This window comes from Saccopteryx leptura, chromosome 12 (assembly GCF_036850995.1).
Source record: "Saccopteryx leptura isolate mSacLep1 chromosome 12, mSacLep1_pri_phased_curated, whole genome shotgun sequence".
Taxonomy (NCBI): Eukaryota; Metazoa; Chordata; class Mammalia; order Chiroptera; family Emballonuridae; genus Saccopteryx; species Saccopteryx leptura.
The window spans coordinates 56,268,762-56,293,588 of NC_089514.1; positions in this window are offsets into that span (position 1 = coordinate 56,268,762).

Genomic DNA, 24,827 nt, shown 5'->3' on the forward strand with positions numbered 1-24,827 from the left:
AAGGCTTTTTGTTTTGTTTTGTTTTGTTTTTCCTGCATAACCTGTCTGTTAATTCTTCCATGGGAGTAATGTGAGACTGAATTTTAGGAACAAAACCTGTATTTATATTTACCAAATGTAAAACTGTATAAACAAGTGGTATTAAGGATATTTGTGCTGTTTTTTGTTTGTTTGTTTGTTTGTTTCCTTTTTTGTACTTTTCCGAAGCTGGAAACTGGGACAGACAGTCAGACAGACTCCCGCATGCGCCCGACCGGGATCCACCCGGCACGCCCACCAGGGGCGACGCTCTGCCCACCAGGGGGCGATGCTCTGCCCCTCCGGGGCATCGCTCTGCCGCGACCAGAGCCACTCTAGCGCCTGGGGCAGAGGCCAAGGAGCCATCCCCAGTGCCCGGGCCATCTTTGCTCCAATGGAGCCATGACTACGGGAGGGGAAGAGAGAGACAGAGAGGAAGGAGGGGGTGGGGTGGAGAAGCAAATGGGCGCTTCTCCTATGTGCCCTGGCCGGGAATCGAACCCAGGTCCCCCGCACGCCAGGCCGACGCTTACCGCTGAGCCAACCGGCCAGGGCCCTGTTTTAATTACTGTTTTAGAAAACTTATTTTAAAGTCATAACTATAAGTATTAGATTTCAAATTTTCAGATGTTGGAACTTTTCAGATGATGAAACAGTTTTCCAAGGTACTATTTAATTTAATTAGATCACAATGATACTAAAAATAATCTTAGGCCAAGGAGAATACTGTCACCCTATTTATTTTAGATCACTGTATAATCCACATGTGTTCTGTTCCTCCAGCAATATTTACTTGCAAGATGTTCCATTTAAAAGAGGGGGATAAATGGTGATGGAAGAAAATTTGACTTGAGGTAGTGAGCATGCGGGGCACTGTACAGATGGTGTATTATGGAATGGTGCACCTAAAACCTTTGTAATCTTATTAACCAATGTCACCCTAATAAATTCAGTTTTAAAAAGATGTTACAAGGAGTGATGTCAGAGAAATGGCACCATGAGGAGCACTCCTGATACTTCTCCTCAAAATTTCAACAAGTTCTACAACTAGAGACAGAAAAACGATCCCAGCAGTGTCTGTAAGTCCCACACACTGAACAAAGGTATGATTGGGCAAGAATGTGGCTAAATATATAATTGACCCTGAAGGAAATAAGATGGAGAATGGAATACTCTGCCTTCCTCACTGACCTGAGCAAGGGCTGCTTTCACTTGGAACTGAGAAAGAATGAGGGCTGGGGGCATGGAAAGAGCTGGGCTGGGGCAGATACGATCAAGCCAAGGAAAGAGTGTGCCCGCGGCAGCTCAGCCCACGCAAGCTAACACCAGTGCTGGACCCCAGCAAAGGCGGGCAAGCAGTGGCCTTCTTTACTCCCGATACCCAGGTTGGCGAGCACGGATAGTGTGCGAGTGGTTCCTCCTAGCGCCCCAGTGTGGGCGCCTGCATTCCAGGACAGAGGGACAGGGTCAGAGACTGTCAGCAGTAGTCTTCTGCGTGGGCTGCGACCAGAGTCTCAGTGTAATCCCTGCTCCCTGAGCAACAGCATGCAGGGAGTGAGCAAAAGCAGACATCCTTACGCCCAGATCTCTCCAGGTAGGCAGAGCACCTTCGCCAAGGCTAACAAAGCACATTCCAGTGGAAGAAAAAATACGGAAGCGCTAGGGGGAAGAGCACTCAGGCAGCTTGCAGACAGTCTCTGGAGCAAATCCGCAGATACAATCGCTGAAATTAGCTTAACCCACAGTCTGCTCACTGCCCAACTGGCTTATGCTGGCAGCAGCTTTGGCTGACAAGGTCTTCTTTCTCAAGTCAGTGATCTAAGAGAAGAGACGTGATAATTTTTAGGGCCTCTTGCTCTGCACGTAGTGGCGGGGCAACTTTCTGTCAGCGGACACAGGGTGAAAAACACATTCCTATGGAACAGACCTCAGAAAACACTGCACAAGTTGGACAGGCTAGGCTATAGGCTTTTAAACAAGAAACAAGCCTGCAGAGAGCAATCCCATGGAATGCTAAGGTAAATATAACTAAATATACCTGGAGAACCTTAGAAAGGAGACTGAACAGAAGTCAACATGCCCCCTACCTATTTAAGCTGTGGCTCTGATCAGCGGAGCTTTCATACTCAGGGCTATGTGCTAAAAGGAGGAACTTGGCAGCTTTTAAGACCTCCTGTTCTACAGGCAGTGACTAGGGCATCTTCTTCCCAGCCAATACAGGTTACAAAATGTAAAAAGAATGGGGAGAGTGGTCCCACAGAGTGCTGAGACATACTAGACATGCCTGGAGGCTCATAGAAAGACACCTTTAGAGTAATTGGCTCCCAGCCCTGCCTGATTGCACTGGAAGCTCTGACTTACAAAGCCTTACCCAGAGCCCTGCGCTGAGTGGGGACAGAGTGGGGATTTGCTAGCTCTTAGGGCCTCTTACACTCCAGGCAGTGGCAGGGGTAACCTCATAGCTTAATCACCAGGCTGCTAATTCAGGAAGGAGAGGCTAGGAGAGAGGCTCCGGAAAAATGGACTCTCTCATTGTTGGAGCCTGCAAACGCTAACAAGTGCCAACTACCAACAAGACTGAGGCCTAGTATATGTCATCACCATAGAGACTCATCAACTGCAAATCTCTACCTAAGTGTGCCACAGGGGCAGAGCCTGGGGTACAGTGCCACCAACCAGGAAGAGGGAGAAGAAAGAAAAAAGAAGAAGATAACCTCTCAAAATCAAGAATAACCCACAGTCTTTATAACTTTTCCCACTCTTTCTTTTCTTTCATTTTCTTATCTTTATTTTTTTTTCTATCACCTTGGTCCTTGTATCCTCTGCTCATCTTATTCTTTTCTCTTTATCTTGAACTACATTACCCATAAGTGTTACATTTCCCATTTTTTTCTTCTATTCTTTTTTCTTTCTTTCTATGAGGGTTACACTCCAAAAACCTTAACTCTCTCCCTTTTTTTCTTCTTTTATCTTTTTCTTTTTTCTCCCTCTCTCTTAGTTTCTTCTTTTCCCTTTCACTTATCCTCTCATTCGATCCTCACTCACAAATTATTTTATTTTGGATTCAAATTTTTTTTTTGTGGCATTTTGTGTGCTTTGTACTTTGCTTTTTAACTCATAAGCATTTGCCCCCAACCCTGGCTCTCCATTCTATGTAGTTTCTGTTCCACTTTAATACAATAGCTTTTTTTGTTTGTTTGTTTTCTTCTTATCTCTTTCACTATATCTCTCATTTGACCATCATTTACAAGCAAATTATTTTATTCTTGACCCAAATTTTTTCCATTTTTGCATTTTCTGGGTCCCTACCTCTTTTTTTTGCTCCTTTGTCACTTCTCCAAAACTCAGGCCCTCCATTCTAGGTAGTTTTTGTTCCATTTAGCACAATATAATTCTCAGTTTTTCACGGTATTTTCTCAAAAAAAGAAAAAGAAATAATTTTTAATTATTTTTTATTATCTTTCTTTATACTTTTTACTCTTTATTAATTCTCATTAGTGTTATTAAAAAAACCACCCTCAATGCCATTAAGGAAAAGGAAATTGAATATCATGAATACAAAAGACAGAGATGTAGCACAAATAGATGAGAAAAAAATCTACAGAAAAAAATTGTAATAGATTGAAAATCTTGGAGTTAAATGACATAGAATTTAAAATAAAAATTCCAAAAATACTCAGAGATATACAAGAAAACAAAGAAAGGCAATTTAGGAAGCTCAAAAAACAACTCAATGAGGGGCCCTGAAGATGGCAGCAAAGTAGGCAGAGGAATAGACTCCCAGCTCACACCACTGAACTGTAATACAAATCAATTTAGAAACAATCAGCTTGAAAAACTAACTCTAGACTACAAGAACAGCTCTCAAAAACCAAGGAGCAAAGAAAAAGCCACAACAAACCTGGTAGGGAGCACCTGAATCTCCCCTGCTTACAGGAATGGAGGGGGTGGTGAGACTGAGAGTGCAGAGGGGCTCTCACTCCAGGGTGAAGAGCAAAAAATACTGCTCACAGCCACTTGACTGGTGACTAGGGAGCGAAGTGTATAGAATGAACTGGTTTATCTTCCAAGTGGAATGGGGAGAGAGAGGGACAGACGGTGAGGGGCAGAGGAATGCAGGGGATGACTTAACTGAATTATCCAGTGCTGGAGGTTACCATAGCTAGGGGAGGAACTGATCCTTCCACAAAACAAAAGACTAAATTACTTCCAGATGACAAATCTCCAGACATCTCTCCAGTTCCAATCAGCACAACAAGACAAAGCTGAAAACAAGAAGTGGGGAGGAGGGGCAGTAACTCAGATCTCCATGGAGATCTGAGATACACCTCCCCCTACTGAAGCTGAGAAAACACCCTGCCCCCAGAGAGATTAATTGGTAGAAGAGGCCATCAGAGTCTCAGGTTACACCCACCGCATTCCTGGATACAGTTTCAAGGAAGCCCCCTGCTGAGATCAGTAAAAAAGACTATCACCTATTAATAAAACAAACAAATCAAGAATTCAAAGCAGCCCAAATCTGAAAGTAGATTTCAAATGATAGCTGATGCCAACCAACAAGACCTAGAAATAACACAATTGAAAACTGGAAGCAGACAACACCAAGCCTAGACTCAACCAGCTCTACAAACAAAACACCCAAACACAGCCCTAATGAAAAGACAAAGAAGTGCAATCCAAATGAAACCACAACACAAACCTTCAGGAGATGAACTGAGGGATATGGAAATAACCAAACTTCTGGATGCGGAGTTCAAAATAATGATTGTAAAGATGCTTAGGGATCTTAGAACAACAATTGGTGGTCATTATGAACACCTAAATAAAGAAATAGCAAGTTTAAAAAAGGATATTGAAATATTAAAAAGGAATCAGTTGGAGATGACAAATACAATATCAGAAATGAAGACCACAATGGAAGGAATTAAAAACAGGGTGATTAGAGCTGATGATTAAATCAGTGAGTTGGAGGACAATGTAAATGAAGGCAAGAAACCAGAAAAGAAACAATAAAAAGAGACTCAAAAAGTCTGAGGAAACTCTTAGAGAGCTCTGTGAGAACACGAAAAAAAATAACATTTGCATCATAGGGGTTCCTGAAGAAGAAGAGAAAGAACAAAAGATAGAGACTTTGTTCAAGCATATCATAGCTGAAAACTTCCCAAAATTAATGAAGGAGAAACTCTCACAAGTTCAAGAAGCACAGAGGACTCTATTAACAAGAAACCTAAAGAAACCTACACCAAGACACATCATAATTAAAATACCAAAGCTAAGTAATAAAGAGAAAATATTAAAAGCTGTAAAAGAAAAAAAAAGCTATCACCTACAAAAGAGCCACTATAAGGAGGATATCCGACTTCACAACAGAAACACTTGAAGCCAGAAGGGAATGGCAAGAAATATTCAAAGTAATACAGAACAAGAACCTACAACCAGGACTACTTTATCCAGCAAGGCTATCATTTAAAATAGAAGGAAAAATAATAAGCTTCCCAGACAAAAAAAAAGCTGAAGGAATTCATTACAACCAAACTAATGCTGTAGGAAATGTTAAGGGGCCTGTTGTAAACAGATCAAAGTGGGAAAAGAATATAGCAAAACAAGAATACAGTTTTAAAGAATAAAATGGCAATAAAAAACTACATATCAATAATAACCTTAAATGTAAATGGATTAAATGAACCAATCAAAAGACATAGGGTAGCTGCATGGATAAGAAAAGAGGACCTGTACATATGCTGTCTACAAGAGACACACCTTAAAACAAAAGATGCACATAGATTGAAGGTAAAAGGATAGAAAAAAAACATTTCATGCAAATAGAAATGAAAAAAAAGCTGTGGTAGCAAAACATATATCAGACAAAATGGACTTTAAAACAAAGGATATAGTAAGAGATAAAGAAGGCCACTGCATAACAATAGAGGGAGTAATCCAACAGAAAGTTATAACTATTATAAATATCTACGCACCTAATATAGGAGCACCTAAATATATAAAGCAGACTTTGATGGATATAAAGGGTGAGATCAACAGCAATACTATAATAGTAGGGAATTCCAATACCCCACTAACATCACTAGATAGATCCTCAAGAAAGAAAATTAACAAAGAAAGAGCAGACTTAAAACACAGTAGATCAACTAGATTTAATAGATATTTTCAGAACATTTCACCCTAAAGAAGCAGAATATACATTCTTTTCAAGTGCTCATGGTACATTCTCTAGGAGAAACCACATGTTAGGGCACAAAAGTGGTCTCAACAAATTTAAAAAGATTGAAATCTTATCAAGCACTTTCTCTGATCACAATAGCATGAAACTAGAAATGAACCACAATGGAAAAGCTCAAAAATTCTCAAACACATGGAAACTCAATAGCAGGTTGTTAAATAATGAATGGATTAAGAATGAGATCAAAGAAGAAATAAAAAAAATTCATAGAAATGAATGACAATGAGCATACAACAACTCAAAATTTATGGAACACACAGAAAGCAGTACTGAGAGGGAAGTTCATAGCACTACAGGCACACTTTAAAAACCTAGAAAAAACAACTTAACCTTGCATCTAAAAGAACTAGAAAAAGAACAGCAAGTAAAGCCCAAATGTAGTAGAAGGAAGAAAATAATAAAGATCAGAGCAGAAATAAATTACATAGGCTAAGGAAACAATACAGAGGAGCAATGAAACTAGGAGCTGGTTATTTGAAAAGGTAAACAAGATAGATGAACTTTTACCTAGACTCACCAAGAAAAAAAGAGGACTCAAATAAATAAAATTAGAAATGAGAGTGGAGAAATAACAACTGACACAACAGAAATACAAAATATTGTAAGAAAATACTATGAAGAACTTTATGCCAAAAAACTAGACAACCTAGAGGAAATTGACAAATTCCTTGCAAGAGACAATGTTCCAAAAATCAATCTGGAAGAATGAGAAAACCTAAACAGACCGATTACTCCAAAGGAGATTGAAACAGTTATCAAAAAACTCCCAACAAGCCCTGGGCGATTGGCTCAGTGGTAGAGCGTCGGCCTGGTGTGCAGGAGTCCCGGGTTCAATTCCTGGCCAGTGCACACACGAGAAGCACCCATCTGCTTATCCACCCCTCTCCCTCTCCTTCCTCTCTTTATCTCTCTTCCCCTCCCGCAACCAAAGCTCCATGGAGCAAAGTTTGCCCGGGTGCTGAGAATGGCTCTGTGGCCTCTGCCTCAGGTGCTAGAATGGCTCTGATTGTGGCAGATCGATGCCCCAAGATGGGCAGAACATCGCCCCCTGGTGGGCATGCTGGGTGGATCCCAGTCAGGCACATGTGGGAGTGTCTCTGACTGCCTCCCCGTTTCCAACTTCAGAAAAATACAAACAACAACAACAACAACAAAAAACTCTCAACAAAGAAAAGTCTGTGGCCTGATGCTTCACAAGTGAATTCTTCCAAATATTCAAAGAAGAACTAACTCCTATCCTTCTCTGGTTATTTCAAAAAATTCAAGAGGAAAGAAGACTTCCAAGCTCCTTTTATGAGGTGAGCATTATTCTGATTCCACAACCAGGCAAAGACAACACAAAGAAAGAAAATTATAGGCCAATATCCCTGATGAATTTAGATGCCAAAATCCTCAACAAAATATTAGCAAACCGGATCCAACAATATATAGAAAAAAATCATACACCATTATCAAGTCAGAATTATTCTGAGGAGGCAAGGCTGGTACAATACTCGCAAATCAATCAATGTGATTCATTGCATAAACAAAAAGGAGTAGAAAAAACACATGATAATTTCAATAAATGCAGAAAAAGCATTTCATAAAATCCAGCACCCATTCATGATCAAAACTCTCAGCAAAGTGGGAATACAGGGAACATACCTCAACATGATAAAAGCCATCTATGACAAACCCACAGCCAACATCATTCTCAATGGGCAAAAATTAAAAGCAATCCCCTTAAGATCAGGAACAAGGCAGTCATGCTCTCTTTCACCACTCTTATTCAATATAGTCCTGGAAGTCCTTGCCACAGCAATCAGACAAGAAGAAGAAATAAAAGGCATTATAGTTGGAAAAGAAGAAGTAAAACTATGATTATATGCAAATGATATGATACTATATATAGAAAACCCAAAAGTAGCAGTCAAAAAACTACTGGACCGGAAAAATGAATTCAGCAAAGTGGTAGGATATAAAATCAATACTAAGAAATCAGAGGCATTTTTATATGCCAACAATGAACAGTCAGAAAGAGAAATTAAGGAAACAATCCCTTTCACTACCACCAAAAAAAAAAAGGTACCTAGGAGTACATTTAACCAAGCAGACTAAAGACTTGTACTCAGAAAATTACAAAGCATTGATAAAAGAAATCAAGGAAGATACAAACAAGTGGAAGAACATACCATGCTCATGGTTAGGAAGAAAAATCATCATTAAAATGTCTGTATTACCCAAAGCAATCTACAAATTTAATGCTATACCTATTAAAATACCAGTGACATACTTCAAAGATATAGATCACATATTCCAAAAATTTATATGGAACCAAAAAAAAGAATACTCTTTTATGGATTCTTCTTGTATTGGCCAACAGTTTGCTTAAAGGCTTTAATCACTGTAAAAAAAAAAAATAGAAGGCTGGATAAAGAAGATGTGGCACATGTACACCATGGTATACTATTCAGCCATAAGAAATGATGACATCAGATCATTTACAACAAAATGGTGGAATCTTGATAACATTATACAGAATGAAATATGTAAATCAGAAAAAAACAAGAACTGCAGGATTCCATACATTGGTGGGAAATAAAAACGAGACAAAGAGACATGGACAAAAGAGTGGTGGTTACGGGGGGCAGAGGGAGGGAAGAAGAGAGAGGGGAAGGGGAAGGGGAGGGGCATAAAGAAAACTAGATAGAACGTGACGGAGGACAATCTGACTTGAGTGATGGGTATGCAATAGAACTGAATGACAAGGTAACCAGGACATGTTTTCTTTGAATATATGTACCCTGATTTATTGATGTCACCCCATTAAAATTAATAAAAATTTATTTATAAAAAAAAAAGGTCATCAAATCAAGGAAAGTGTGAAAAACTGCCAGAGCCAAAAGTAACCTGAGGAGATATGACAACATAATGTAATGTAGTAACCCAGATGGGAATATGACGAGGACGTGAGCATAAGGTAAACTTAAGCAAATCTGAATAAATGATGGACTTCAGTTATAAAAAATCCTAAAAAAGAAGAATAAAGTGGGAGGTATCACACTTCCTTATATCAAGTTATACTACAGGCCATTGTAATCAAAACAGCCTGGTGCTGGCATAAGAGCAGGCATATAGATCAATGGAATAGAACAGAGAATCCAGAAATAAACCCACAGCTCTATGAACAACTGATATTTGACAAAGAAAATAAGTGCATATAATGTAGTAAAGACAGCATCTTCAATAAATGGTGTTGGAGCCTGAGCTGTGGTGGCGCAGTGGATAAAGCATCGACCTGGAAATGCTGAGGTCGCTGGTTTGAAAACCTGGGCATGCCTGGTCAAGGCACATATGGGAGTTGATGCTTCCAGCTCCTACCCCCTTCTCACTCTCCTCTCTCTCTCTCTCTCTCTCTCTCTCTGTCTATCTCTCCTTCTCTCTCTCCTCTCTAAAAATGAATAAATAAAATAAAAAAAAACATTTTTTTTTAAAAAAAGAAGTGATGTTAAAAAAATTGAACAGCTACCTGCAAAAAAATAAAACTAGACCACCAACTTACACCATTCACAAAAATAAACACAAAATGGATAAAAGACTTAACTGTAAGCCATCAAACCATAAGTATCTTAGAAGAAAATGTAGGTAGGAAGCTCTTCAACATCTCTCGGAGCAATATATTTGCTGATTTATCTCCACAGGCAAGTGAAATAAAAGACAAGATGAATAAATGGGATTATATCAAACTAAAAAGCTTTTGCACAGCTAAAGACAATAAAAACAGAAATAAAAGAAAAACTACACAATGGGAGAACATGTTTGACAATGCATCTGATAAGGGGTTAATAACTAAAATTTATAAAGAACTTGTAAAACTCAACACCAGAAGACAAACAATCTAATCAAAAAATGGGCAAAAGAAATGAATAGACACTTCTCCAAAGAGGATGTACAGATGGCCAATAGGCATATGAAAAAATGCTCAACATCATTAATCATTAGAGAAATGCAAATTAAAACAACAATGTGATATCACCTTACACCAGACAGAATGGCACTCATCAACAAAACAACACAGAATGAGTCTGGTGAAGATGTGGAGAAAAGGGAACCCTCCTGCACTGCTGGTGAGAATGCAGACTGGTGCAGCCACTGTGGAAAACAGTATGGAGATTCCTCACAAAATTGAAAATCGACCCAAAATAGCCTTTTGACCCAGCTATTCCACTTTTAGGAATATACCCCAAGAACACCATAGACCTGCTCCAAAAAAAAGAAATGCACCCCCATGTTAGTGGCAGCATTTTTCACAAAAGCGAAGATCTGGAAACAGCCCAAGTGTCCATCAGAGGAGGAGTGGATTAAATAGCTTTGGTACATATATACTATGGAATACTACTCAGCCATAAGAAATGATGACATTGGATCATTTACAATAACATGGATGGACCTTGATAATATTATAAGGAGTGAAATAAGTAAATCAGAAAAAAAACTGAGAACTATATGAATCCATACATAGATGGTACATAAAAATGAGACTCAGAGACATGGACAAGAATGTGATGGTAACAGGGGGGGTCTGTATGGGAGGGGTGTGGTGAGGAAAAAGAGATAGGGGTTGCGGGGAGGAAGGGGCACGAAGAAAACCAGATAGAAGGTAATGGAAGACAATTTGACTTTGGGTGAGGGGTATACAGCATAATCAAATGTCAAAATAAAATGAAAATGTTTTCTCTCAACATATGTACCCTGATTTATCAATGTCAATGCATTAAATTTAATAAAAAAACTCAATGAACAAAAAGAATATATTACCAAGGAAATTGAAACTATGAAAATGAATCAAACAGAGATGAAAAACTCAATTTATCAATTGAAAAAAAAGGTATCAAGCTTAGCTAATAGAACAGGCCAGATAGAAGAGAGGATTAGTGACATAGAAGACAAGCAACTTCAGGCACAACAGAGATAAGAAGAAAGAGACTCAAAAAATTTAAAAAATGAGAAAGCCCTACAGGAATTGTCTAACTCCATCAGAAAGAGAAACATAATATTAATAGGTACATGAGAAGAAGAAGAGGGAGAAAATGGAATGAGGAATATATTTAAACAAATAATTGACGAGAACTTCCCAAGCCTGTGGAAAGAACTAAAGCCTCGAATTCAAGAATCAAACAGAACACCGAGTTATCTTAACCTCAACAAACCTACTCCAAGGCACATCATAATAAAATTGGCACAAACCTACGACAAAAAAAAAAAAAAAAAAAAAATCTCAAAGCAGCCAGAGAAAAGAAGAATACAACATATAAAGGAAGTCCTATTAGATTATCATCAGATTTCTCAACAGAAATGCTACAAACTAGAAGAGAATGGACCCAAATATTTAAAGTTCTGAAAGAGAGGAACTTCCAGCCAAGAATACTATACCCATCAAAGCTATCTTTCAAATACAAAGGACAAATAAAAACATTCACAGATACAGAAAAGATGAGGAAATTTATCATCTGAAAACCCCCACTTCAGGAAATACTAAAGGGGGGTTTCCAACCAGATTCAAAGAACAAAACAAAATAAAACCACAAGTAAAAGCTCCACCAAGAACACAATAAAATAGAATTTAAACTGTGACAACAAAAACAATAAAAGGGGAGAGGATTAAGATTAACATACTAGAAAAGGAGGATGGAGTGCAGAAGCAGTTATAAGATAGTGTACAATAATGAACATGGTAGGTACCCTTTCCATTACTTAATGGTAACCACCTCTGAAAAAAATCACCACAGAAGCACATGACTTGAAAAAAGAAGTAACAGAGGAAAAAAGTATGGATTTCAACCAAACAAAAACAAATGATAGAAAAACAAAAGAGTAAAATCAAACAACATACAAAACTAACAGAAAGCAATACATAAAATGGCAATAGGAAACCCTCAATTGTCAATAATTACACTAAATGTAAATGGACTGAACTCATCAATTAAAAGACACAGAGTAGCAGAATGGATTAAAAAAGAAAATCCAACTCTGTGTTTCCTACAAGAAACACATCTAAGCAACAAGGATGAAAACAAATTCAAAGTGAAAAGGTGGAAAACAATATTCCAAGCAAATAACATCCAAAAAAAGCAGGTGTAGCAATACTGATACCTAACAATGCTGACTACAACACAGCAAAAGTTATGAGAGACAAAAATGGTCATTTCATAATGATTAAAGGAACACTGAATGAAGAAGACATAACACTTCTTAATATATATGCAAAAAACCAAGGAGTATCAAAATATATGACAGCTACTGACTGACCGAAAAACAAAAACTGACAAAAATACAATCATTCTTTGAGACCTCAATACACTGCTGACGGCTCTAGATCATTCATCCAAACAGAAAATCAATGAAATATTGACCTTAAAAGAAACACTAGAGCAATTGGATATGATAGATATCTACAGGACATTCCATCCCAAATCGACAGAGTATACATTTTTCTTGAGTGTACATGGAACATTCTCAGGAATTGACCAAATGTTGGGCCGAAAAAATAACATCGGGAAATTTAAAAAAATTGAAATTGTACCAAGCACATTTTCTGATCTTAAAGCCTCGAAAATAGAATTCAACTGCAAAAAAAAAAAAAAATGAGGTAAAAAAACCCCCACAAATATGTAAAAACTAAACAACATACTATTAAAAAATGAGTGTCGGGCCCAGGTTGGCTCAGTGGTAGAGCGTCGGCCTGGCATGCAGGAGTCCTGGGTTCGATTCCTGGCCAGTGCACACAAGAGAAGTGTCCATCTGCTTCTCCACCCCTCCCCCTCTCCTTCTTCTCTGTCTCTCTCTTCCCCTCCCACAGCCAAGGCTACACTGGAGCAAAGTTGGCCTGGGCGCTGAGGATGGCTCTGTGGCCTCTGCCTCAGGCACTAGAATGGCTCTGGTTGCAACAGAGCGACATCCCAGATGGGCAGAGCATCACCCCCTGGTGGGCATGCCAGGTGGATCCCAGTCGGGCGCATGCAGGAGTCTGTCTGACTGCCTCCCATTTCCAACTTCAGAAAAATACAAAAAAAAAAAGAAAAAAAAGGGGGGTCGAAGAAGAAATAAGTGCAGAGATCAAAAGATACATACAGACAAATGAATATGACAATACAACATATCAGAATCTTTGGGATGCAGGAAAAGCAATAATAAGAGGGAAGTTCATATCACTATAGGCCTATATGAACAAACAAGAGAGAGCCTAAGTAAACCACTTAACTTCTTAAGGATCTAGAAAAAGAAGAAGAGAGACAACCCAAAACCAGCCTAAGTAAACCACATCTTACGGATCTAGAAAAAGAAGAAGAGAGACAACCCAAAACCAGCAGAAGAAAGGAAATTATAAAAATCAGAGCAGAAATAAATGAAATAGAGAACAAAAAATCTATAGAAAAAATTAATAAAACAAGGAGCTGGTTCTTTGAAAGATCAACAAAATTGAGAAACCCTTGGAAAGACTCACCAAGGAAAAAAGAGAAAGGACTCATATAAACTAAATGCATAATGAAAGAGGAGAAATCACTACAGATATCATAGATATACAAAGAATTATTGTAGAATACTATGAAAAACTATATGCCACCAAATTCAACAATCTACAATGGAAGAAAAGGATAAATTCATAAAATAATAAAATCTTCCTAGACTGAGTCATGAAAAAGCAGAAAGCCTAAACAGACCAATAAGCAGGGAGGAAATAGAAAAAACTATTAAAAACCTCCCCAAAAATAAAAGTCCAGGCCCAGATGGCTATACTAGTGAATTCTATCAAACATCAAAGAAGACTTGGTTTCTATTCTACTCAAAGTCTTCCAAAAAACTGAGGAAGAAGCAATACTTCCAAACACATTTTATGAGGCCAACATATCTCTCATACTGAAACCTGGCAAAGACTACGCAAAAAAAGAAAACTACAGACCAATATATCCAATGCATACAGATGCTAAAATACTAAACAAAATACTAAAAAATATAACAACAACATATAAAAAGAATAATACATCATGATCAGGTGAGATTCATCCCAGAATCTCAAAGATGGTTCAACATACCTAAAATGGTTAACCTAATACACCATATCAACAAAACAAAGAACAGAAACCACATGATCTTATCAATAGATGAAGAAAAGGCATTCAATAAAATACAACACAACTTTATGTAGAAAACACTCAACAGAATGAGTATAGAAGGAAAATATCTCAACATGATCAAGACCATATATGATAAATCATCAGCTAGCATTATATTAAATGGCATAAAACTGAGGACTTTCCTCCTTAAATCAAGAGCAAGACAGGGTTGTCCACTCTCTCCACTCTTATTTAACATAGTGCTAGAAGTTCTAGCCAGAGCAATCAGACAAGATAAAGAAATAAAAGGCATTCATATTGGAAAAGAAGAAGTAAAGGTTTCACTTTTTGCAGATGATATGATCCTATACATCGAAAATCCCAAAGACTCCACAAAAAAATTACTAGAAACCTTAAACCAATATAGTAAGGTCGCAGGATACAAAATTAATATACAAAAGTTTATTGCCTTCCTATATGCCAACAACGAAACATCTGAAAATGAACTAAGGAAAAAAAAAAATCTCTTTATGGTTGCAACAAAAAAAATAAAATACCTAGGAATAAACATAACAAAGAATATAAAAAACCTATATGATGAAAACTACAAATAATTGTTAAAGGAAATCGAAAAAGATACAATGAAATGAAAATATATTTCTTGTTCTTGGATAGGAAGAATAAATATAATCAAAATGACCATATTACCCAAAGCAATATACAAATTTAATGCAATTCCCATCAAAATTTCAATGATATTTTTTAAAGAAATGGAACAAAAAATCATCAGATTTATATGAAACTATAAAAACCCCCGAATAGCCAAAGCAATCCTAAGGAAAAAGAATGAAGCTGGGGATATTACAATACCTGACTTCGAACTATATTATAGGGCCACGACAATCAAAACAGCATGGTATTGGCAGAAAAATAGACACTCAGACCTATGGAACAGAATAGAAAGTCCAGAAATAAACCCACATATATATGGTCAAATAATTTTCGATAAAGGGGCCAACAACACACAATGGAGAAAAGAAAGCCTCTTCAACAAATGGTGCTGGGAAAACTGGAAAGCCACATGCAAAAGAATGAAACTCGTCTACAGTTTGTCCCCTTGTACTAAAATTAATTCAAATTGGATCAAAGACCTAAATATTAAGACCTGAAACAATAAAGTACATAGAAGAATACATAGGTACTAATCTCATGGACCTGGGTTTTAAAGAGCATTTTATGAATTTGACTCCAAAGGCAAGAGAAGTGAAGGCAAAGATAAATGAATGGGACTACATCAGACTAAAAATTTTTCCTTAGCAAGAAAAACTGACAACAAAATAAACAGACAGCCAACTAAATGGGAAATGATATTTTCAAACAACAGCTCAGATAAGGGTCTAATATCCAAAATATACAAAGAACTCATAAAACTCAACAACAAACAAATAAACAATCCAATAAAAAAATGAGAAGACATGAACAGACACCTCTCCCAGGAAGAAATAAAAATGGCCAACAGATATATGAAAAGATGCTCATCTTCATTAGTTATTAGAAAAATGCAAATCAAAACTACAATGAGATACCACCTCACACCTGTTAGATTAGCTATTATCGACAAGACAGGTAATAGCAAGTGTTGGAGAGGCTGTGGAGAAAAAGGAACCCTCATTCACTGTTGGTGAGAATGTAAAGTAGTACAACCATTATGAAAGAAAGTATGGTCATTCCTCAAAAAACTAAAAATAGAACTACCTTATGACCCAGAAATCCTTCTACTGGGTATATACCCCAAAACACAAAAACATTGGTACGTGAAGACACATGCAGCTCCATGTTCATTACAGCATTGTTCACAGTGTCCAGGACATGGAAACAACCAAAAAGCCCTTCAATAGATGACTGGATAAAGAAGATGTGGCACATATACACTATGGAATACTACTCAGCCATAAGAAATGATGACATTGGATCATTTACAGCAAAATGGTGGGATCTTGATAACATTATAAGAAGTGAAATAAGTAAATCAGAAAAAAACCAGAAACTGCATTATTGTATATGTAACTGGGATATAAAAGTGAGACTAAGAGACATTGATAAGAGTGTGGTGGTTAGGGGGGGTGAGGGGAGAGGGAGAGTGAAAAGGGGAGGGGGAGGGGCACAAAGAAAACTAGATAGAAGGTGACAGAGGACAATCTGACTTTGGGTGATGGGTATGCAACATAATTAAAAGTCAAAATAACCTGGAGATATTTTCTCTGAATATATGTTCCCTGATTTATTAATGTCACCCCATTAAAATTAATAAAATAATGTTATGTTTTAAAATTTAAAAAAGGATGTTACATTAATTTTTAGTCACATTTTTAAGAGATGATGATCATTTCTGCAATTCAAAGCAGAGATCATCAAACGTTTCAGTAAAGGACCACATAGCAAACATTTTAGTAAATATTTTAGGGTTTGTGGATCATATTGTCCCCTGCAAATTTTCCAATATACCACTGTAGTGTGAATGCAGCAAAAATAATATGTAGCCCTGGCCGGTTTGCTCAGTGGTACAGTGTTGGCCTGGTGTGTGGGAGTCCCGGGTTTGATTCCTGGCCAGGGCACACAGGAAAAGCACCCATCTGCTTCTCCACCCCTCCCCCTCTCCTTCCTCTCTGTCTCTCTCTTTCCCTCCGGCAGCCAAAACTCCACTGGAGCAAAGTTGGCCCAGGCGCTGAGGATGGCTCTGTGGCCTCTGCCTCAGGCACTAGAATGGCTCTGATTGTGGCAGAGCAACATCCCATATGGGCAGAGCATCACCCCCTGGTGGGCATGCCGGGTGGATCCCGGTCGGTCGCATGCAGGAGTCTGTCTGACTGCCTCCCAGTTTCCAACTTCAGAAAAATACAATAATAATAATAATAATAATAATAATAATATGTAAATGATGGTATGCCTATTTACCAATCGCATTTGATATACTTACTAAAATTTGAATTTCATATCATTTTTATGCATTATAAAATCTTATTATTCTTTTTTTTCAATCACATAAAAATGTAAAAACTGTTCTCAGCTCATGGAGCACACAAGCAGGTTAGAGGCCTGATTTGGTGCACAGGCTGGATTTTGGTAACCTTTGATTTGAGGGTGCACCATTCCCAGCATTGAGATATCTGGAATACCACATTTTTAATAGATATTTTATAACTTTTAAATTATATTTTAAGTATCTTAGCAAGTAGAGAATCAGAACAGAGTCAAGTGGTTTATTTAAAAAAACATATAATCTAAAACCAGAGAAACTAGCCATATTCCCCCAGAAAAGAAAATAGAGTATCACATCAAAACCACTAATACCTCTTTGCCCACTTGTGGTTCTATTTTACAAATTCACAGTCTAGCTGAAAGCTTAAAATTCCAGTGGAGATAATAGAACTCCAAATGGTGCTGTGAGCTCTGACTTTGGCCAATTGCCCTTGAAAATGATCATTTCTGATCATCTTATCCCCTACTAACATAGTAGAGGCAGATAATAGCCAGAGGTTATAAGACCAGCCCTAACATATGGGCAACATGGGTGGATGCATGAGCAGATGCATTTTCTTTATCTTGCCTTTTAAACATATTCCATGAAAAACTTAAAATATGGTAATTTGTTTACTGAAGATGCTAGTGGGTTTCCAATTTGAAAAAACAATTAAATCTTAAAAATTTTCTAAGTAAACAATTATTATCCCTTACTTTTCTTAAGAATTAAAAGGAAAAAAGCTGCTTTATTATGTACAATTCTTAGAGGTTGTTTGTATTACCAAGATGTTAGAAAAGCATTTATCACACATTCTTCCTATGTGCGCAGCTCCATTTTATGTACCTACTGCACTAGATGTGCCCTTTAAATAGGTGTTACGTCCAGAATAAGTAAACTCTGGGAGAATGTGAGAAGGACTAAAAAGATTTAACAGAATAATAAATAGCATTTTAATCATTACTGAGTATTTTCCTTCACATATTTCAAACATTACATCTGTTCTGAAAATACATGAAACTCAGAATATTACCATTTTTTACTTAGTTATTTAATGTATTCTTGAATAAATAAACAGAAGAGTTAAGCTCACCTTTTCACTTTGTAAACAGCAATGGATGAATATCTGTTGCGTTGCAAAATAAGTCATCCTGCAACCCTCATAGTAGTGTGCTAATTAATATTACGCTCTACTGAAACCCTGCAATGTAGTTATGATTATTTTAAAGTGTGGAATATTTCAGAAAAGACCAATTTTTGTGTTAATTGTTCTTACTGTTACCAGCAATGTCATAAAAATCCAAGCAGAGTTCTTTGCTTTTCTTATTCAGATAATTTATGGATTTTATAAAATATTTATAACTAAGTATCCTTCTAATATCTTAGTTGGTGATAAATCTCATAAGATTTTATGTCCAGAAACCAAGGGCCTCAGAAGAAGTCATCACTGTAGTTTTATGGTGTGGCAGTGGTGGTGGTCATGGGTGTGTGTGTGTGTGTGTGTGTGTGTGTTTTGCCTCCATTGCATTTTTTTAGACATTCAAATTACATGAAGTGAGTTCATCCAAAATAGAACACTTTTAACAGAGAAACAAAATTATAAAATTCTTCATACACATCCATAAGTTTTTACTCAAATTTTCAATGATTAATGTTCCCCAGAGGAACTAGCTATAAATATGTGATACCCTTAATTGTATTATCTAACTCAAATTAAAACCTTTAATCTTAAGGAATTTATAGAAAACCTTTGTCAAATGTTTCACTAAAAAATAAATAATCTATGTCATGAAATTCTCATCATGTAGTATGCTAATACTGTTTTAAAAGTAGGTTCTCTTTTTATCTTCACATCCTATTATAATTGCATAAATTTGCTATTTAAATAATATTTTCTAGAATTTTATCTGAGACATAGAAGTTATCAGTTTTGTTTTATCTAGTACTTACTATATCTTCTCACCACTTGAGAATACATACTGTTTGGAACAATTTTAAAAAACTAAAGCTCAGTCACACTATAAAATACTATAATAAACTGAACTCTTGTCTACTTATCAACCAGACTAAAATCAGAATTTTTATAAATTATTAAACTGAAAATATTCAACCAGCAAATGTGCTTTTTGAATGTTAAGTCATTATAAGAAAGCCTGCAGAAGAATTAAGAGAAATAGTTTTAGTGATGTCTCTGATACCAGTTAGATTATATAGTCTTTTATAAATCTTTTAAAATATTTGTTCCTCTGTAAAATAGATTAACAAGGTTTGGCCAATTGGTAAGATTATTTTGTGTCTTGAAGAAGTTAAGACACATATAGATATTTTTTGAAATTTATAAACTGTTCTAAACTTCTAGTTAAATCAATTTTACTTATAAATATTTATGTATTAATTTTTAATTTAGTTAAAATTGGAGTTACAATAATTTCAACCAATGAATGTGGAACAAGGGCAGGGTTATGACAATAGTACAAGTAAAACGAATCTGATAATTTGGAAAAATCTAGATTTCTTCCATAGCCTCAGCAGGTGTGTGTGTGTGTGTGTGTGTGTGTGTGTGTATGTGTGTGTGTAAGAGAAAGAGAGAAAGAGAAAGAGAGAGAGATCTTTACAATGGGAAAGGTACATTTAGAAATTTCAGTCTAAGGGTCTACGTGGCATCTATTTCTGAGCGTGCTGGCACATGTCCCCAGAAAAACGTATTAAATTGAGGTCATGAAGTATTATGATTCACTTTGTTCACAACCATATCAACTTGATCACAGCACCAGACACAATTCATTAAAGCTACATGATGTGTTTCCTGGTCATGTGTCTGGCTATTACAAGTCTTTTGTAAAAAAAAAAATTAGACGGTCTTAACCAAAGAAAGTCATTTAGTAGCCTAACATGTATCCCCTCACTAACAAGTTAGAATATAAGACAATGATATATTGGCTGCTAATGAACTAAAATTCAATCAGAATGATAATATCAAGAATATTAATGATGTCATTAAAGGTTTACTCATGTAACACTGCTTTTACAGTTACTGGTTTGTAGATGAATAATGAATGATCTGTACATGTGTAAAATACTAAAATTTAAGATGAAAATGTCTATATAAGATTGAAGACTACAGTATCTGAAACAGACTTCAGAATTTAAAATACTTCACATTCAGTAGTATTTGTCAAATTGTTATTCTTTAATATTATACATAATCCACACCTGCTTTCAGGAATGCAGAGTACAAATAAATTGATCATCAGTAAGTTTCCTCCAATTAAAATACTTCTTAAATCTTCTCTGATTCAAGATAAAATCCATAATGATTCTGAAAAATCTTTTTCAAATGTGACTTGCTTGTGTTGGCTGCTGGTATTTGCAATAAGCTGTAGGTTCTAGTCAAGAGAAAAATACCTCAATATCCTTTCACTAATCATTATGACCTATGTATATCAGCCTCAGGTTTGATTTAGTTACCCACTCACTAGGCATGGAACCTGAAAGCAACTCAAAGAGTAAAATTTGGATATTGTCTTCCAGTAACATGGAATCTAAGAGGAAGGCAAATACGCAAGGAAATTTCCTCTGAGTCCAACAGAAATATCCAGAGTAAATACTACTAGCAAATATTTTAGTTTCATAACTGTAATGTAAAAAAATAGAGGAATATGATCTTCTGGAGGAATTTTATATCTTAATATAATTAACTTTTATCTGTTTCTTTGTGTTGTTTGTAATGGTGGCTTTGTTATAACCCATCCACTCCATGCTCAGCCTGGGTGACCAGATGATGGGTTAGAAGACATGGCATGGTTAGTAGAGATCTATTTTCCTTGCCTAAATACCTAAAACCACTGAAAGTAGATACCACATTGTTTTATGTGTAACCAAAAACTAGTGTTTATGTTGACCATTATTTCCTATGTTTAATTACTGTTTCTTCAAATGTAACTATCTTAAAAGTGAAATCCATGCCTTATGCATATGCATTCCTAGTGTGATATAACCTTGAGCAACTGGAAAGCATGTACTAAATATTTACTGATTGTTGACTGATAAAAGCCAACTGAATAAAATTAACCAATAATGCTAAACGAGGTCATTCAGCGGTCTGAGAACTATATGGAATCTCACCACAAGCTCAATAATATGTAGTAATCTTTTATAAATATTGGGAACCCTGGCAATGATAGTTAGACATTTTTTTACCTACTACTTATATCCTAATAATTCAAAGATCTGAAAGATAGCCAAATTAATTTAAATTCCTAATTTATAAAATAAGAATTTGTCTGATTAATGAAATTTCATTTTACTCATATATTCTTTCTAAAATTACAAATAGACAATATTTAAGGAAAACAAAAATCATCAAGCTGTATTTATATATCATTTACTTAAATAATAAACTAGTAATCTGGCCTGACCTGTGGTGGCACAGTGGATAAAGCGTCAACCTGGAAATACTGAGGTTGCCGGTTCAAAACCCTGGCTTGCCTGGTCAAGGCACATATGGGAGTTGATGCTTTCTGCTCCTCCCCCTTCTTTCTCTCTCTCTCTCTCTCTCTCTCTCTCCCCCTCCCCCCTCCTCTCTAAAAAGAATTTAAAAAAAAATTAAAAAAAATAATAAATTAGTAATCAATCATAATTGCCAGGTTATTTTCAAGAGCTCATCAAATTGAAATCGTAATTGTAATAACTGTTTCAAGGCAAAAATTACCATTCTTAACAAAGATGCATGTTTTAAATGGTGACAGGTATTACTATAGATATAAATTATTATGTCTCATATTCTAAACAATGAAAAATATCTATCTATTTAAAGGTGCTCTTTTTCTCTTTCAATTGAGAATTAAAGGAGACCTTTATTGCAAAAGCAAAGACTAATAATTAGATTAAGGTAACAGGATTTCCATTTGTTTTTCAAATTTTTTTTTTTTTTTTTTTTTTATTCAGTGAGGGGAGGGAGGCAAAGACAGACTCCTGCATGTGCCCCAGTTCACCCGGCAAGCCTCAAATTTCTTTAAGTAGGTCTCTTTTTATTTTTAAAAAGCAAATTTGCACATGTCTGTATATTAACATAGAAAAGGAAGAATTAATTTTCCCCATAAATTCTTTCTAATTTTATGTCTCTTGCTCCAGGATAGAAGGTAGTCATGGGCTCAGTCATTTTTTCTCTTTAAGTGTATGTGGCTTTTGGTAGAGTACCATGTTAATGACTCTTCTTAGACAAAGTATGTCCTCTGAGAGTTTTTGCTCCAAAAGGAACTTTAAAATAGACTGTGGTATCAGGATGTTAGCAAAAGAATAGATATAGGGAAAACACAGCAAAAAACCAACAACCCTATACCAGAAACTTAGATATTTTATGTCTCCATTACATGTTATTTCTCATTGTTCCATTTCTCTTGAGTTTTGGGAAATGGAGCAAGGAAGGACAGGTTGTCCGACTACTATTAGCTTGAATTAGTTGAATTTTTTAGAAATATGTATTTAACATTAAACTTTGTCTTTCCTGCATGAGACATTGTTTCTAATGTTTTATAAGTCAAAACATGTAAGTTGCAAATACTTATTATTTATGAACATTAGAGGAGTGGTTTGTTTTTTTGTTTTAATTTGAAGCAAGGAAAAATAAAGCATCATGAGCTATCCCTACGATATAAACTACAGCCCTCATTTAATCCCAACACCAAGATTAAGTAATTATCATATATAACTAACTACATCATATTCATGTTATAAATATTAATAGTATTTTCAAGGCAAAATACAATTTAAACAAGTTAAATATTAACATATCATGCAAAATCAAATTAGTACACTTGAAACCTGTATGGTTTAACCAACCAGTGTCATCCCTTATAATGACTTGAAAAGATTGAAATAATTATCTACATTTTTCAGATTAGAAATCTGACATTCAGCCCTGGCCGGTTGGCTCAGTGGTAGAGCGTCGGCCTGGCGTGCGGGGGACCCGGGTTCGATTCCGGGCCAGGGTACACAGGAGAAGCGCCCATTTGCTTCTCCACCCCCCACCTCCTTCCTCTCTGTCTCTCTCTTCCCCTCCCGCAGCCGAGGCTCCATTGGAGCAAAGATGGCCCAGGCGCTGGGGATGGCTCCTTGGCCTCTGCCCCAGGCGCTAGAGTAGCTTTGGTCGCAACAGAGCGACGCCCCAGAGGGACAGAGCATCGCCCCCTGGTGGGCAGAGTGTCGCCCCTGGTGGGCCTGCCGAGTGGATCCCGGTCGGACGCATGCGGGAGTCTGTCTGACTGTCTCTCCCTGTTTCCAGCTTCAGAAAAATACAAAAAAAAAAAAAAAAGAAATTTGACATTCAGAAACACCTGGTAAATTCCTTGTGGTAATTTTTATTATTACTGAGTCGTTATTTATATATTAATTTTTTCAATAAATGTAATGTATTTTATAAAGATGCATAGATATACTTGCAATAAATAAATAAGATTGAGATATAGGAAAATTAAGTAAAGTATTTATAGATTCTAGAGTTACATTATTATTTTATTCCAGACTTCTAGTAGGCAAGACTTAAAATACAGTCATTTAGATGGTATACAGTATCCACAAGTTAAAAATAAGTTGCTTAGAAAAAGCTCATCTAATCAGAGACTAAAGAAAAATTATCTTCTTTTTTGGAAATCTGCGGGTGTGATTGCTGACACTTGAGGAGTTTCATAAAACTTTCTTTTTTGAACTCATAAAATCTTATGATGTTATACTGTCTTGGAATACAGAATGGTTATTTCAGCAGCAATCTATTGGCCAGTAGAGAAAGAAGACTTTCCCTTTGGGAGAATCCTAAATTCCGATTTGCCATAATACTCCATGACTTTAAAATGAACAACAGCACACACTTCTTAAGGAAATGCATATGTGCATAGGTAAAAATAGAAATTAAAGTTTTGTAAGGAATACACATTTTTTTTCTATTCGTTATCATTTGCCTGACAGGTTAATTCATTTTGTATCATCGGGCTAACAATTTTCATTTCCCAGTTCTCTAAACTTTTGAATTCTTAAAAAATAATTTTAATACATTCCAGAAAACAGAAAGTACTACCTTCAAAACAGTATGGACACCTGCAAAAAAGAAATCAAGTTTTTCATTAGTCTTATAAATTTAATGACACTTCCACTTAATATTGGCTTTTTAAATTCAGGATTACATTATGTGGCTTCTACATCTTATGCAAGTTAGCATTTATCCCTTTACCACGGCTCATTAAGCAAAGAAAGAGAAGATGTGAAATAAAAATTAAATGGTTGTGTTGGCCCTTCAGGCAGAAAGACAGACATACTCCTTAGAGAATTATGTAGACTCCAAGGTCAGTAGAAGTTCTTTATTAATTTTTTTCATTCTAAATTATATTTAATATTCCCTTGATAACTTTTTCTTGAGTAAATATTATAGGACTTCAGCTTAATTACATAATCAGAGCAGAACTTT